This window comes from Canis lupus, chromosome X (assembly GCF_048164855.1).
Source record: "Canis lupus baileyi chromosome X, mCanLup2.hap1, whole genome shotgun sequence".
Classification (NCBI taxonomy): domain Eukaryota; kingdom Metazoa; phylum Chordata; class Mammalia; order Carnivora; family Canidae; genus Canis; species Canis lupus.
The window spans coordinates 108,243,517-108,260,242 of record NC_132876.1 but is presented as its reverse complement, the minus strand read 5'-3'; the positions used below and the strand labels follow the sequence as shown (position 1 = coordinate 108,260,242).

At 36.6% G+C, this 16,726-nt stretch overlaps 1 long non-coding RNA gene across 2 annotated transcripts in view; it reads right to left on the bottom strand.

The window, feature by feature from the left end:
• Positions 1-16,726, bottom strand: part of LOC140628649 (uncharacterized) — a 207,710-nt gene that overhangs the window by 131,330 nt on the left and 59,654 nt on the right. For both annotated transcript variants that reach the window (XR_012026675.1, XR_012026676.1), the window contains exon 2: positions 3,980-4,107. This is a non-coding gene — a long non-coding RNA (uncharacterized lncRNA). The remainder of the gene's footprint in view (positions 1-3,979; positions 4,108-16,726) is intronic.

The following is a 16,726-nucleotide window of genomic DNA, read 5'->3' as shown; positions in this document are numbered from 1 at the left end:
GTCAGTGATACCTAGTAGGTGCTCAATATGTATTTATGGAATGACTGAATAAATGCCCATTTCTTTAAGTTATTCATCCCAGTATTTTGCAAAAATGTATATGTATTTCTCTCTATATATAATCATATACATACATACACACGCCACACATTTACTCCTTCATTTTGGCAAAATATTCTCAAATATATAAATTCACAAACACACAGATATCCCTAGGGAAATCAGCAGAATATGCAAAATATAGAAGGAAGGAAAATATCAAATTCATTTCTGAAGGTGTGTGTGTGTGAGTGTATGTGTGTCTGTGTTGCCGTGCCAGTTATTTGCCTGTTTACTCTCAGATCCATTTCTTGCCCTTCTCTGCCTTTCTCTGTAGGTCAAGGACCACATATTCCAGAATCAAATACCAACTGGCTTCCAAGCATGATAAACTAATTGGAGGCTCTGGTAGAGGACTAGAGAATGGAAGGAAGGGAGAAGATAGAGAATATCTCCCCCTCTTTCTCTGTTTTGGCCAGTGTCTCTGGCAGCAGCCATATCTCTTCCACAGCTCCAGGTCCTGACAGACGACCTCCCTGGTCCCAGCTTCCCCTGGTCATACATGCTCTGATTAATATCCATTGAATTTCTCTGATTCCTGGGCTCTGATAATACCAACTCTGTTGTTCTCCCTTCTCTCCCTTCAAACCTTAGATGGGTAATGGTATCGTGCTGTTACTAATCTCTGAGTTAGCTCCCTGTCTGCTGTTTGGTTCCTTAGGTCTTTGATCATCTTTATCATAAACTTTCTGGAATAAGTTCCTCCTGTTTGAAATATTTAGCATAGTTTCCATTTTTTGACAGTTCTATGATACAATTCTTGGTATAGGGGTAGTCCCAACCAAAACCTTCAACATGAGACTCTGGGGTTAAATACAATTATAACCTCTCTGTGGGTGAAAAATGGGATATAAGTAAGCCATGATCCTAGTAGACCATGATATCATTCATAACTTGCATGAAGAAAAATCTTATCAGTTGTAGTGATATAGCTTCAGGCATGTTTATGATGATACAAATTAATATAGATATTGTGTGTTAGAGGTTTCAAATGAGCCTTTAGCTTGTGCTGCATTAAAACAATTCATAGGTGCTTGCTTTTTTCTTTTTTAACTCTGTAGCCAAATGCTTTAGGTAGCAGATGATGGGCATAGCAAGGGACAAACTGTGATTCTCTTAAGAACTTTTGAGCCTTGTTTTTAAGGGCTTATCTCTATTACCACTCTAACAGAATACCAAGCCCTTATATCACAAGCATGAGCTGCAGAGTACAAGGGAGTAGAAAAAACATGTACTAAGGAATTATGAAAGTCTTTGTTCAAAACCCTAATTTTGAAATCAGATAGTATTGAAGAAGTCTTTTTAGCCTATACATGTTTTTAGAACAGGAATATAAAGTTAACAGAAGAGTCTCAGTCTAAATGCTGTGGAACATCTACTTTTAAGAACTATATCCTATAGGTGGTCCTCAAAAGATAGGATAGTTACAAAACATTCCCTAAATAAAAGATACATTGATCCAATGGATATAACTGTTTGAAATGGAAGAGTTAAATATTTGGAAATCCCTAAAGTTGGCTTTCTTGATCATCTGAGAAAATGACATCCTTTATATCAGGAATGGGGTGTTCCTATTCATTACTGGGCCTTAGAAACCATCAATTCTGAGTCATGATAAATGACTTCACTCTTCCTGCAAAATGACTCACAAACAACTTAGAGCCTAAGAGATCGTTTTGCAAGCTATATTAAATTCATTTAGCTATCTTCCTCATTTAAAAATCAATATCCATATTGGCCTTTAAATAAATTCCCTTCCAGAACAGGTAATATCAGCAAGTAGTCTAAGTCTATGAAATTGGAATGTTTGTAAGGTACTTCGGTATTACATAGATTTGTTGTTACACTGGCCTCAATTTTTGTGAAACTGTAACTGCCTCTAGTTTTCTTATTCTCCTCTTTGACAATCAGAAATTGACAGGTGTGCCAGTTTGGAGAATCATATAAAATGTCCCATGAGACCATTTTTAGATTATTCCCTAATTTAATTTAATAGAGGCTGAGGATAATATATAGAATTTTATTTTGTATACTATAATATTACATATTTATGTGTGCAGGACTCTTCCATGTCTGAGATAAGAAAAGCAGTAGGAATTCCCTATTAACCTACTTTCTTCAGGGTTAATGAGAAAGGAAAAACTGTCTTTAGGTTTGCAAAAAAGTGAAAAGAAAATTTAAAGCTTAAACTCACATGATAAGATTTACAAATATGAAAAAGACTAATAAGACCTAGTGTTGCCAGGGATGAAGGAAAAATGGACAACTGCACTTCCAAAGGGTAGTTTGATACAGCGAATCAAATTTTAGGATTTTATCTTAAGGAAGTGATCATATAGATATAATAGGCCCAAGGATATTCATCAGAGCATTAAATAATGGAAGGAGAATGGAAACAAAGTTAACATTTATCAATAGGGCAATAGTCAAATAAGATATGGTAGTTTATGTCTTAGTTTCTCTAGACTTGTGCTATCTAAACTGGTAGCAACTAGCTACATGTAACTAACAAAAGCTTGAAATGTGGCTAGATACACACCCAATTTCAAAGATGCAATACAAAAGCAGAATGTAAAATATCTCGTTAATAACTTATTTTGATTTGCTGTTGAAATGATATTTTGATATATTAAGTTAAATAAAACATTATTAAAATTAATTCCATCTGTTTCCTTCTACTAGTTCTTTAAAGATTTCATCCATTTATTTGAGAGATACAGAGATAGCAGGAGCAGGAAGAGGGGGAGGAGAGGTGAGAGGGGAAAGGGAGGTGACAAGTAGGGATAGAGGAGGGAGAAGTAGACTCCTCACTGAGCCTGACATGAGGTACAGGGCTCAATCCCAGGATCCTGAGATCATGACCTGAGCTGAAGTCAGATGCTTAACTGACTGAACATCCAGGTGACCCTCTTTTACTATTTTAATGTGGCTACTAGAAAATTTTAAATCCTATATGATTCACATTTGTGGCTCACATTATATTTCTAGGAATTGCACTGCTGTAAAAGCAAAGCTTGAGACAGGATTTATATATAAGTAATTTATTAAGGAAGTACTTCTAGGAGAAACTAGTAAAAGAATAGAAAAAGCAAGATAGGGAATCAGAGGAAGGCAAGTCAAGATATGATCAGATGAAGTCTCAGTCTCAGCCTAATCATGCAGGGAGCTCTGGAGCATAGATCTCAGAGTTTGTCCCACTTTGAGGCAAAATTGTTGGGTTTACATACCCTCATATCAGTCACATCAGTCCTTAGCTATGGGGCTACTATGAAGGCATGTAAATACTCAAGCATTTCTGGCTCCGTGTGTCATTGAAGCTGTTCCAGTAGCCGAAGAGACACCCTTCTGAAGACCACAGGTGCAAGCCATTGGAAGCAAAGCATATAGGAACTGGGGGATGCAGACACAGAATAAGTTATAGGGGTTTGAGGAGATAAAAGCAGTCCACTGACAATATCAGCTACACTTTATACAATGGAGTTCTATGCAATAATTTTAAATACTTAGATCTTTATACATAGAAAATGCCAGTAACATAGGGTGGTATGTTAAAAGCATGTTAGCAAATCTTATATATAGTATGATCCTATGTATATAAAATTGTATACATATTCATATCTGCATAGAAAGATGTTTGGAAGTATCTTCCACCAAAACATTAATATATTTTACATTTGAGTTGTGATATTTTACTGACTATTATTTTATTTTTCTTTTTATTTGATTATTTTTGAATAATGCATGTTTCATGTATTAGAAAAACAATAAAGGTATTGAATGCATTAATAAAGTGCAAGTGATAAGTAAAACCTGATTTCAGATATAAGACCTTTGACATTTTATTGGATTTATGCCTCCATTATCCATAAAATTTTTATACCTGGAATGCATTTGGTGATGTGATCATGGCTGGTATTCATCTGGTACGTACTTGTATGGTCAAATTGCCAGCATCTGTTCTGGTTGCCCAGTATGTGCTGTGCTGATCAGTAACTTGATGAAGAGAACCTATAAGACATAAGTGTATATGGTCCAATCAGCTCTGGGCTAACTAGAGGATAAAAGAGGATGCTAGATCAGAGAACCAAAGATTCAGTACAATATAAATAATAGAAATAAACATCCTGAGTGATTACAAAATAACATTTTAAATACAGTTAGGATAAGTAACAGTGCATTGCAGAGCCATATTGAAGCTTGAGGCAAAAGACAAAATCAGTAATACTGGTCTCATCTTTGCTAAAATGTTTATATTTTATTAATGATGAATTTTTGCACTAATTTTGATTTTATAAGATATTGCATTAAAATACTTTGACTATAAGATTTTTGGTGCCTCCATAAATATTGCACCCTAGGTGAGTGTGTCACTCATCTCATTCACTCACTAGGCTCCCCCTAGTCCAGCCTTGACTTTGTGGTGTCTCATGAAACAACTTTAATTAATAATTTGGTACATAAAGCCATCTTCTGCATGTTACTTTTGAGGTTTAGATACCAGAATAATATCTTAAAAACTTTGCTATAAACCGTTCCTTTCATTAGTGGCAATCTAACATTGTCTTTACCTAAATTACAAGAATAAAAAAAGCAAAAAATATTTTAAATTCAGAAGTCTCTATAGGTATTTGAACAATACCATATATGTTTTGTTATGATGCTGAGATACAAGGATTTCCAGATCTATTTTGGGAACCATGGACAAAGCAGTAAATAATTGGACTGTGTTGAAAATGTGCTAACATTCTTATTATGTAAATACAAAGAAAACAAAAGTAAAAACACCAAGAGGAAAAATTGTTCATACAGGCACAAAAATTGATTGTTAAAACGAACACTCATAGGTCAGGATTACAGAGAAATAACCTCCAGCAAAGGATCTTTGGCAGAAATTCCAAATTCATTCTTGCCTCCATGGGATCTTGCATTAAGATTAAAGGAAAGATATGTGCAGGATAATGTTGCAGTGCATTTTTCTATTATTTACTATTTTGTTTGCTCCCAGATATTTCGGTTCCAGAGTATGGAGTATGTTGACAGCATGGAAATATTGTAAATTGCTGACCTAACTCTCTTTTTTATTTACTCTCACAAATACCTTTTTCACAAAACCATGTCTTTAAATAGTTGGCACTATGAGGGATTAAAATAGAAAGGTTGAGACTCAAAGTTGTTTCTTGGTGGTAGTTTTCTACTGAAAGCTTTGTATGAAGTTGTATATGCATTCAATGTTTATTATTATCCCAAAACATTTATGCCACTGTGGTGTTTAGTTTTTCCTCCTAACTTTACAGAACTGTACATTTCCTAATTGCATTTCTGATGCAGATAGTAAACTTACAAGAATCCTTGTACTAAAAAAAATAGTTATTTATACTTCTGTTTAGAAGTCTCAAATAGAGGTGACTAGTCATCTATGAAGCAATTTAGAATTAACGCTTGAATAATTTTCTTAAACAATACTACATGGTTTCTCCACAAGGAAAAATATCATATATGAAATGTTTGGTTACTTTTGAGGTATTTGTTTTGTGTTGTGAAAATTAGATCTTGAAGGAAGTCCTTTAGAATTAGGTAGCACTGAAAACTGAAAAATATGCCTATTTAGCAAGATCAATACAACATGCAAGGTGGATGATGCTTATAAACAAATATGTGTGATAAAATGTATAAGGTGACTGACTTTTACATGATCACTTTGAAATGGGCTGAAATGAAAAATAACTTATACAGCAGAAAATGTAGTAGATGCTGTTGGTGTTCTAACTGTATCTCCTTGGAACACATTGTTCTAAAGTATGTTTAGGGCACTGGATGGAAAAAAAGATGCCCTAATATCCTTGACCTTTCGGGGGTAGAATAGGGAGCAGACAACTCTTACCTTGTTCTGCATTCTCTTGCAGAGTTCCTCAGCAGAACTGAGCCCCATTTGCTCACAGTGACAACATGTTTGATAAAGTTCTCTGCATTGGTTTCCTTCCCTTTCCTGTTCCAATTCCCCTTTTCTTACCAGGGCTTCCTGGAATTACCTTACAAACAAATTACCTGCACTTGAACCTGTGATGCAGGATATGCTTTTGGGAGGATCCCAAACTAAGATAATCTCCCTGGAACAAATCAATGAAGGAATGAGTCTAGTAATTAATTCAGGTTGATCACTTCATAAATCCCCAAATCCTTCAGTTTGATGCAGCTTTTCTGGTGTCTTTTTACAAAAAATAAAAAAAAAACCAGAAATGATAAATATCTCATTTTATAGATTTCCTCTCTCCCCAAAGTTTATAATGCTTGAAAGCAACATCTCATGGCCAGGAGTATACAATCTTGATGTAAAAAAATAGGCATATAATAAAAAAATGAAAAGTTTCTACATAATGATAGCTTTTTTGGCTCATGTTGACAAAAGAAAAGGATATCCTGCAGGCCAAGTGTGAACATCCACAGAATAAACTATTGAACAGCTTAGTGGGGAGAATCTTTTTTACAAATCAAACAGGCCCACTTGAACAGAGTTTGTTCAAAAGTCATTAGCAACCTTTAGCATTTTGTTTGGACTTCCATATGCTTGCCACTGGTGCTACATTAATATTTGAACATCACACTAACAAAACACAGATGCATCACGGCAGTGGAAAGACAAGGTACAAGCATTGTCTTCCACTCTACCCAAATAAATCAGCAGGATAATACTTAGGAACCTACATATATCTGTGTCCTTTTAAAATACACAGTGGAGAGACAAATGACATATATTGCCATAAAGAACAGTGGTTTTACATGTCACAAATTCAATCCTTCATTCCCATGTTTGAATCTAAATGTTCTGCCCTCTTATCATTGTTTTGTATCATTTGCCCTGGAAAATATAGTATATTATTCAGATGTCAGTCCAGGTGTATTTTAATTCATGCTTGAAAATCCCAAACATTCTGTATGTGAATGTTCATAGGTATTCTCATGATATCCAAAAAAAGTGTACATAACCCCCCAAATGTTCATCACAGGTGAGTGGATAAACAAATCATGTTATATACATGCAATGAAATACCACACAATAGAAAAGAAGAATATAGACAAATCTCAAAAACACGCATTAAGTGAAAGGAGCCAGCACAAAAGACTATATGCTACATGTTCCATTTACATGAAATTCTAGAAAAGGGGAACCTAATCTATAATAGAAAGTAGATCAGTGGTTGCCTGGAGTCAGGAGAGGATTGACTGCAAAAGGGGATGAGGGAATTTTTGAAATAGTAAAAATGTTTTATATCTTGATTGTGTGGTAGTTACATGAGTGTAAAAATATGTCAAAATTGCATATATAAGCTGGCACATTTTTGTATGTAAATTAATCCTCAATAAAGTTAATTTGAAACAAAATTTATCTACACCTTCCTCTACCAAAACTTTATTTAACTAACACACCAATTACTATCATTTGGTTAAGTAGAGCACTGAGAAAAACAGACTGAAGACAGTTCTATTTTTCTATTTTGTCAGGGGTTCAGAGAGATTGGGTATCACCTTGCATTATAGGAGCCTAGAGGAGCCTGGAACAAGGATAAAAACAAAAACAAAATAAAAAAAAAAAACCAACCCTGAAGGCCGAAAGAATTCATCTAGGAGAGGTAGAAGGGGGATGGGTAGAAGGAGAAGAGAAGGAAGGAGTAGAGGTAAACAAAAGCACATTTGACATACTTAAGAATTTTGCTCACAGACAAACAATATGATTTATTTATCATCACCTTGGCTTGCCATGCCCAAGAGTACCATTTTGATGGAGGGGCAGTGAGGAGGGGCAAAGGGGCATGGGTACAAATCTCTTGGTGATATCTTGAAGTCCAAAATTTAGAGATACATTTTGGTGTGAATGTGACCTAGATCAATGTTTCCCAAACTTTTGTGAACATCAGAATCATGTGTAGAGTTAGTAAACATGAAGATGCCTGGTCCCCACCACAGTGATCTTGATGTGATAGGTCTGGAGTGGGGCTGAGACTTTATATCTCTAGCAAGCTTCTGGGTGATGTTGATGCTGCTGGTCAAAGGACCACATTTTGACTAGACCTGATCTAAAACCCTAGAAGGATTCCAAAGCAAAGATGAAATTTTATACTTAGTTATTGATGAAAATTGTTCTGTTTTCATGGCTAAGGCATGTAGGTTCAGAAGTTTTATGGTACAGAGGACTTACTCAAGAGAGCTCTGAATTTGTTCCTTGCTCCAAATTTGGTTGGTTTTCAGTGAGGATTCCTCCAGATTTGTTGATGACAGGAGATAAATGAGCTTTTAAAAATAGACCCTTGTTGCTTACCATTTCTTAGAAAATTCCAAGTGTCATTTGTAGATATGTGCAGGGCCCTCTTGTCCTGCAGTCAGAATGCAAGAGTTGATTGTCTGGATCCTTTCAGATGGAAGTCAATGGTTTTTAGGTCCCCAGAATATATAATTAATAAGTTTCACTGTACTGGCATTTTTAATGTCAACATCACCAACAGCAGATGGGAGATGTCTGCATTGGGTGTCTGCTTCCAATTAAGATCTTTAATTTATGATAAATGAATACATTTCAATTATGTCTGCCTTGTATTCAATGTATGCTTGGCTGATAAACTATGAAAGCTGCCAGGGATGTTTTGGCACAAAATGAGATACTGAGTCAGATCACAGACGAAGGCTCACTATTTTCATGGTTCCTTAAATATTTATATTAAACCAGAAAATCTCAAAAAAACTAATAAATGAGATTTTTTGGTTCTTTGTTCCGTACATGTATGTGAACATTTGGAAAATGGGGAAAAACATTTGTAGATACCACCACCCTAACACAAACCCTAATAGCATTTACATATTTTCTTCCAGTCTTTGGACCGTGCATAGAATCATTTAACTAGGTATAATTATATATTGATTCCTGAATTTTTTTCTACCTCATACATCCTAAGCTTTATTTTCCCTGTTTTTATGTAATCTGTGCCAATATCTACTGTGGCACAGCAAATCACTCCAAAACCTGGCGGCCTAAAACAAGAAGAGTAATTTGCATCAAGCATCTTCAATTTGGGCAAGTTTGGCAGGACAGTTCATCATATTAACTTGGGTATTTCAAATGCTAGAGGCTGAAATTATGTAATGACTTTCGTATTTATATGTCTGATGACTGATGATGACTACTGGCTTCATTTGGGCTGTCAGCAGAAACACATGTGACTTCTGTATGTTGCTTAGACTTCCTTAAAACATAGCTGGATTCCAAGGGTGAGCTTCCCATGAGAGTGAGCCAGGTGGAAGCTGTATCACCTTTTACGAGCTAGCTTTAGAAGTCATACAGCATGACTTTCATCACTTTGTATTCATTAGAAATGAGTCACTAAGTCCAGCCCATATTGAAGGAGAAGGAAATTACATTCTACCTTTTTATGAAGCATCAAAGAATTTGCTGATATATTTTATAAAACAATGGCATAATATCCTATCAAGTTAATATACCAAGTGTAACCATTTCTCATACAGTTATACATTTAGGTTGTTTCCATTCCTTGACTGATTAATGTGTTTATTTGGCAGGTCTTCTAGAAGTAATTATATATTGCACTATACTACCTAGTTTCCAAAAGAGAATTTGTATACACGTATGAATACTTAGTATTTTGACTTTGAAAGGTCTAATTAGACCTTAACTAAAACAATATCATTTAAAAAATACAATATCATTTTAAGAGTTAGGGCTATTTCAATAGATGATAATCTTAGAAAGAGATGAGGAGGGATGCCTGGGTGGCTCAGCAGTAGAGTGTCTGCCTTTGGACTCAGGGCGTGATTCCGGGGTCCAGGATAGAGTCCCACATTGGGCTCCTGCAGGGAGCCTGCTTCTCCCTCAGCCTATGTCTCTCAAGCATTGTTACTGTACTTCATTGATGATGAGCACACATGCAAATCTTACCCAGAATATGCAGGAAAATGTGAACAATAATTCATTTTCTGGTCATAATAAACATATATTTCAGAATTTTATGGAGTAAATGTGGAACAACTGATGTTTCAACCATGTTTTCTTGAACTCTTCATTCCATAATCATTGCATTTATAAAATATGATCTCTCTCAGTCTTGGTTGCCCCCCTTCCTACCACACACTAGTACCAATGGAAAGGAGAGGGATCCTTGAGCAGAATGAGAAGAGCAGAAAGAATATTTATTCTTGGTCTGGTCCAGGAGTGGCCTTCCCAGAAAGAAACTGCTGGCTCCAGCCAGTAGTAGCCACCAGGAGGCACCTTGGAAATTTTTGAGGAAGGTATTCTAAAGTACTGGGCCTCTTGTGTGGCCTAGATTTAGGGGCCTGGGGCAGGGGTTCAGTTTGTCCAGGTTTAAGGGTAGTTTTGAACATAGTTCTAGATGATAGAAGGAAGTTAATTGTTATAAATCCCTTAGGGGAGAGTATAATAGCAGGTAATACACTATGGGATAGAAGGGTGGCCAGCATCAGGGAAGTAAGCAAATGTGACAGGCAATGCCTTATTAGCAAAAAAAATCCTCATGATGAGTCATATGGAAATGGATTCCATGAAGAGATTCAGACCAGAAAAGACTTACTGGATTTTAGTTCCATAGTTTTAAAACACCATTACAAGTTCCAGGCACTATGGAGTTTTCTTAATGGTTAGTTCTCAGTCCTCATCTTTTTTGACCTAGCAGTAGCATTTGCTACAGTTTATTATTGTTTATACCTGAAACATTTTCTTTACTTTGCTTCCAGGACACCAATCTCACTTAGTTTTTCTCCCACTCTCTGGCTATTCTTTCTTTCTCTCCAGCTGATTACACGTTACCAACATGGACCTCTCTAATCATCAGATTTCCCAGAGCATAATCCTTGGACTTAATCCCTTTTATATTTATACTCACTCTCTTGGTTATCTTATCCGGTTTCATAGCTTTAAATACTACTTATATGCTCTTGACTCTCATATTCATACTATTGATATATCCATTCCTAAATGTCTTCTCTGAACTTCAGAATCATATATCTTACTACCTATTTCATGTTTCCACTTAGATGTCTAAGAGACATCTCTAACTAATATGTACAAAGCTGAACTCCTGGTACCTGATCCCCCCAACTGGATCCACTTCATAGTATTCCCCAGCTCACTTAAAGACCACATCATCACTCCAATTGCTCAAGAAAAAAAATCTGAGATCATTCTTCACTCTTCTTTTTCTGTTAAACCTGGTGGTGTTCTGGAGCCAACTTCAACTGACACATAAGAGCCAACTGCATATCCTTGCCAACTCTATACTCTATCTCCAGCACCTATATGAGATCCTGACACACAGTATGTGCTAAATAAAAATTGTTCAAATAGATGTATAAATACACATACATATGGGGAAAAGGCCAAGTGGACAGTGTCCTGTGCTTTCTAATGCCCAACGAACAACTTAGCTCCACATTTTACATATTAATTCTATCTGTTTTACATATTGGGTTGTGCATGTAATTCTACTTGTGAATAAAAGTTTGTTGCATAAAAAATAATAATAATATAGGTAACCCTTGAATAGCACACAGTTTGAACTATGTGGGTCCATTTATATGCAGATTTTCCTCACAAATATAGTACAGTACTATAAATGTATTTTCTCTTTCTTATGATTTTCTTAATAACATTTTTAAATCTCTAGCTTATTTTAAGAATACAGTATATAATACATATAACATACAAAGTATGTGTTAATTGACTATTTATACTATTGGTAAGGCTTCTGGTCAACAGTAGGCTATTAATACTTAAGTTTTAGAGGAGCCAAAAGTTATGCTCAGATTTTTTACTGTAAGAGTGTCAGTACTTCTAAGCCCTGCATTGTTCAAAGATCAAGTGTAATGATAAGACTTGTAATATACTTTCCAGCCCAGTACTCTCATTTTTCCTGTAACAGAAACTGAGAATGACAGAAGTAAAATGGTTGCCTAAGGTCTCATAATCCTTCCTTTGTCTCCTAAGCCCACCCTTCTATAAAGCCTAAATGGAGTAGAAGGAGGGGATTGCATTAAGTTGTGAGTTTTCCACTCCACCTGAATGGGGTGAAAAAGCATGTATGGAATGAATATCTTCTAGACGAATATGGATACATTTTAGGAATTATATTAATTATATGATTAGGAACACAGAAATACACCTATGGCTTATTGGTAATTTGATAAAGATATGTAACTTTTCTAATTAAGAAGATAATAATAATAGGTAGGACATGTGGGAAAAACAGAAAACTTTATAAGAAAGTCAATATTTAAATGAAGTACACTAAAATGTAGTATGATTTAAAACAAATGGAGAGAGGGGGATGTAAGATGGTGGAAGAGGAGCAGTCCTGAATTCATCTGGTCCCACAAACTTACCTAGATAACTTTCAAAACATCATGAATACCCACGAATTTGACCTGAGATGAAAAGAGAGAACAGATGCTACAGAGAGAAAAGTGATCGCTTCTGACAAGGTAGGAAGGTAAGAAAAAAGGTGGGGGGAGGGGAGCCATGGCAAGCCAGGCAAACCGGCCCAAAAGGGGAGCTGTGACAAGCCAGGTCCAAAAGCTGAGCCCTTGACAGGTGGGAACTTTAAAAATCCAAACCTGAGTCCCCCTGACTGAAAAGTGCTCAGCAGGGAAATAGGTCATAATTTGAAACACAGTAAGAATAGGGGTGCCCAGGAGAAAGCTCACCACAAACCATGGCTGCATCTAAGTAAAGGACTGAAACACCACAACACTCCAGGGCATTTGGGAGAAGCTGGCGGGTAATGCGGGCCAACATCAGAGTCCGTTTCACCCCAGAGACCAGCAACTGATGGAGATGGCTGTCCTAGGTTCCCTTCAGGAGAGGCAGACCCTGGGAGGCACAGGACAGTGAGAACTCTCTTGCCACTGGGAGCCCTTCAATTTGTGCAGATCAGTGCACCAGCGCCTGCCCTCAGGATCATCTAGGCCAGTATGGACTGGGAGACTGCGATTCGGTACTTGAGGGGAGCTCTGTGCTCTAGAGCTGGAGATCTGGCCACCGCCATTTTTTATTTAATTTTTCTTCTTTTTACCTTTCACTTAGGAGAGATGGGGCCTCCAGGGAACAAAGGTCTCACAGGATAAACAGCTTATACTGAGCCTGGCCACCTAGCAGGGGGCAGGGCATCTCTGCTCAGGCACAGACACCTGAGAATCAGTGCAGCAGACCCCTCCCCCAGAAGAACCGCTGGAAGAACGAGGGAAGATCAAGTTTACTGACCAAGCAGCACTGGAAAGTTCCAGGACTGAGGGAAAATTGTATATAGAACTAGAGGAGGTTTTTTTCGTTATAATTCATTTATATTTCAGGTTAAAATTTTCCAATATTTTTTCTTTTTTCCTGTCTTAACTACAGTATTTTAACAACTCTTTGTTTTTAAGCTTTTTTCCTTTTTGACTTTCATATTTCTACACTTACATGTCTTTGATATATTATTCATTATTGGATTCCCTTCAACATATTCAATTTAATTTTGGTAGATATGCAAGTTATGGGTTTTTGTTTTTTTGTTTTGTTTTTTTCTATCTCGTTTTGTTTTATAATGGTGGAGATTAGTATCTTCTAACACACGGACCAAAATACACCCAGAACCAAGTGGAATACTGTTGGTTCATTCTGTGAGACTATATTCTCTTTCCTTCCCATTCTCCCCCCCTCTTTTATCTTGTTTCTGTTTCTGTGGTTGATGTTGGGTCTCTATATAAGTTTTGTTGGTTTATATAAGTTTGGAATTGAGCATCTTCTAACATACAGAACAAAATACACTCAGAACCAAGAGAATCAACCTCTAGGTCCCTCAGGGAGACTATATTCTCTCACCACCCTCACTTTTTTTTTCTTTGTTTTTTGTTTTTGTTTTTTTATTCTTTTTTTTAATTTTTATTTATTTATTTATGATAGTCACACACACAGAGAGAGAGGCAGAGACACAGGCAGAGGGAGAAGCAGGCTCAATGCACCGGGAGCCCGACGTGGGATTCGATCCCGGGTCTCCAGGATCGCGCCCTGGGCCAAAGGCAGGCGCCAAACTGCTGCGCCACCAGGGATCCCTGTTTTTTTTTATTCTTATATTTTAAAATTTGTTTTCCACTTTAGTGGTCCTTTTGCTTTATTTTCTTCTGTTCTTTTTCTTTTATTTTCTGGTCTCTGACCTCTTCAGAATCATCTAGGGTATATTTTACTTAGGTTATGGTTGATATTTTTGACTGCTCACTCATAAAGCCACTCTGCACTGGACAACATGACTAGAAGAAGAATTCACTACAAAAGAAAGAACTGGAAGTAATACTCTCTGCCACAGAATTGCTCAACATGGATTTAATTACAATGGCAAAAATACAATTTAGAAGTACAATTATAAAATTACTGGTGGCTCTGGAAAAAAGCATAATGGACTCTAGAGATTCTTTTACTGTAGAATTGAGATCTAATCAGGCCAAAATTAAAAATATTTTAACTGAGATGCAGTCTAAACTGGATGCTGTAACTGCTAGGATTAATGAGGTGGAAGAGACAGTGAGTGACACTGAAGACAAGTTGATGGAAAGAAAGGAAGCTGAGGGTAAAAGAAAAAACAATTAAGAACCCACAAAGAAAGGCTTTTGGAAAGAAATGATAGCTGAGAAGGAAGAATATTCATCTTATTGGGACTCCAGAAGAGGTTGAAGAGAGACAGAGAGAGAGGACCACAAAGTATATTTGAACAAATCATAGCTGAGAACTTCCTGAAACCAGGGAAGGAAACAGGCATTAAGATCCAAGAGATAGAGAGGCCCTCTACCCAAAATCAGTAAAAACCATTCCACACCTCAACATTTAATAGTGAAACTTGAAAATTTCAAAGATAAAGAGAAAATTCTTAAAGCAGCTTGAGACAAGAGATTCTTGATTTATATGTGGAGAAATATCAGATTAACAGCAGACCTATCCACAGAAATCTGGCAGGCCAGAAAGGGCTGGCATGATATATACAGGGAACTAAATGAGAAAAACATGCAGCCCAAAATACTTTATCCAGCAAGGCTGTCATTCAGAATAGGAGGAGAGATAAAGAGCTTCCAGGATGGAAACTGAAAGAATATGTGACCACCAACCGGCTCTTCAAGAAATATTAAGGGGACCCTGTAAAAGAAAGAGGGAGTCCAAAGAAACAATCCACAAAAACAAGTACTGAATAGGTAATACTATGACACTAAATTCATATCTTTCAATAGTTACTTTAAATGTGAATGGGCTAAATGACCTCATCAAAAGACACAGGGTATCAGACTGGATAAAAAAGCAAGACTCGTCTATATGCTATCTACAAGAGACTCATTTTATTTTATTTTTTATTTTTTAAAGATTTTATTTATTTATGAGAGAGAGAGAGAGAGGCAGAGACACAGGCAGAGGGAAAAGCAGGCTCCATGCAGGGAGCCTAATGTGAGACTCGATTCCTGGTCTCCAGGATCAGGCTCTGGGGTGAAGGCGGTGCTAAACTGCTGAGCCACCTATGCTGCCCCAGAACATTCAATCCTAATGCAACTGAATACACATTCTTCTCATGTGCACATGGAACTTTTTCCAGAATACGACATACTGGGTCACAAATCAGGTCTCAACTGATACCAAAAGATTGGGATTGTCCCCTGCATATTTTCAAACCACAATGCTTTGAAACTAGAACTCAATCACGAGAAGAAATTTGGAAGATTCTCAGTTTGGCTATCGTGGCCATTGCTGCTATAAACATCGGGGTGCAGGTGTCCCGGCACATGGAGGCTAAAGAGCATCCCACAAAAGATGAATGGGTCAACCAGGATATTAGAGAAGAATTAAAAGGTTCATGGAAACTAGTGAAAATGAAGACACAACCGTTCAAAATCTTTGTGATACAGCAAAAGCAGTCCTAAGAGGGAAATACATCGCAATACACACCCCCCTCAAAAATATTGGAAAAAACTCAAATATATAAGCTAACCTTACACCTAAAGGGATTGGAGAAAGAGCAGCAAATAAAGCCTACACCAAGCAGAAGAATAAAGATAATAAAGATTAGAGCAAAACTCAATGAAATAGAGACCAGAAGAACTGTAGAACAAATCAACAAAACCAAGAGCTGATTCACTGAAATAATTAATAAGATAGATAAACCCCTAGTCAGCCTTAGTAAAAAGAAAAGAGAAAAGATTCAAATTAATAAAATCATGAATGAGACTACAACCAATACCAAGGAAATATAGGTGATTTTGAAAACATATTATGAGCAATTATATGCCAACAAATTAAGCAATCTAGAAGAAATGGATGCATTTCTGCAAACCCACAAATTACCAAAACTGGAACAGGAAGAAATAGAAAACCTGAACAGGCCAATAACCAGAGAGGAAATTGAAGCAGTCATCAAAAACTTCCCAAGACACAAAAGTCCATGGGCAGATGGCTTCCTAGGGAAATTTTACCAAACATTTAAGGAAGAAATAATACCTATTCTACTAAAGCTGTTTCAAAGGACATAAAGTAAGGAATACTTCCATACTTGTTCTATGAGTTCAGCATTACCTTGATCCCAAAACCAGACAAAGACCC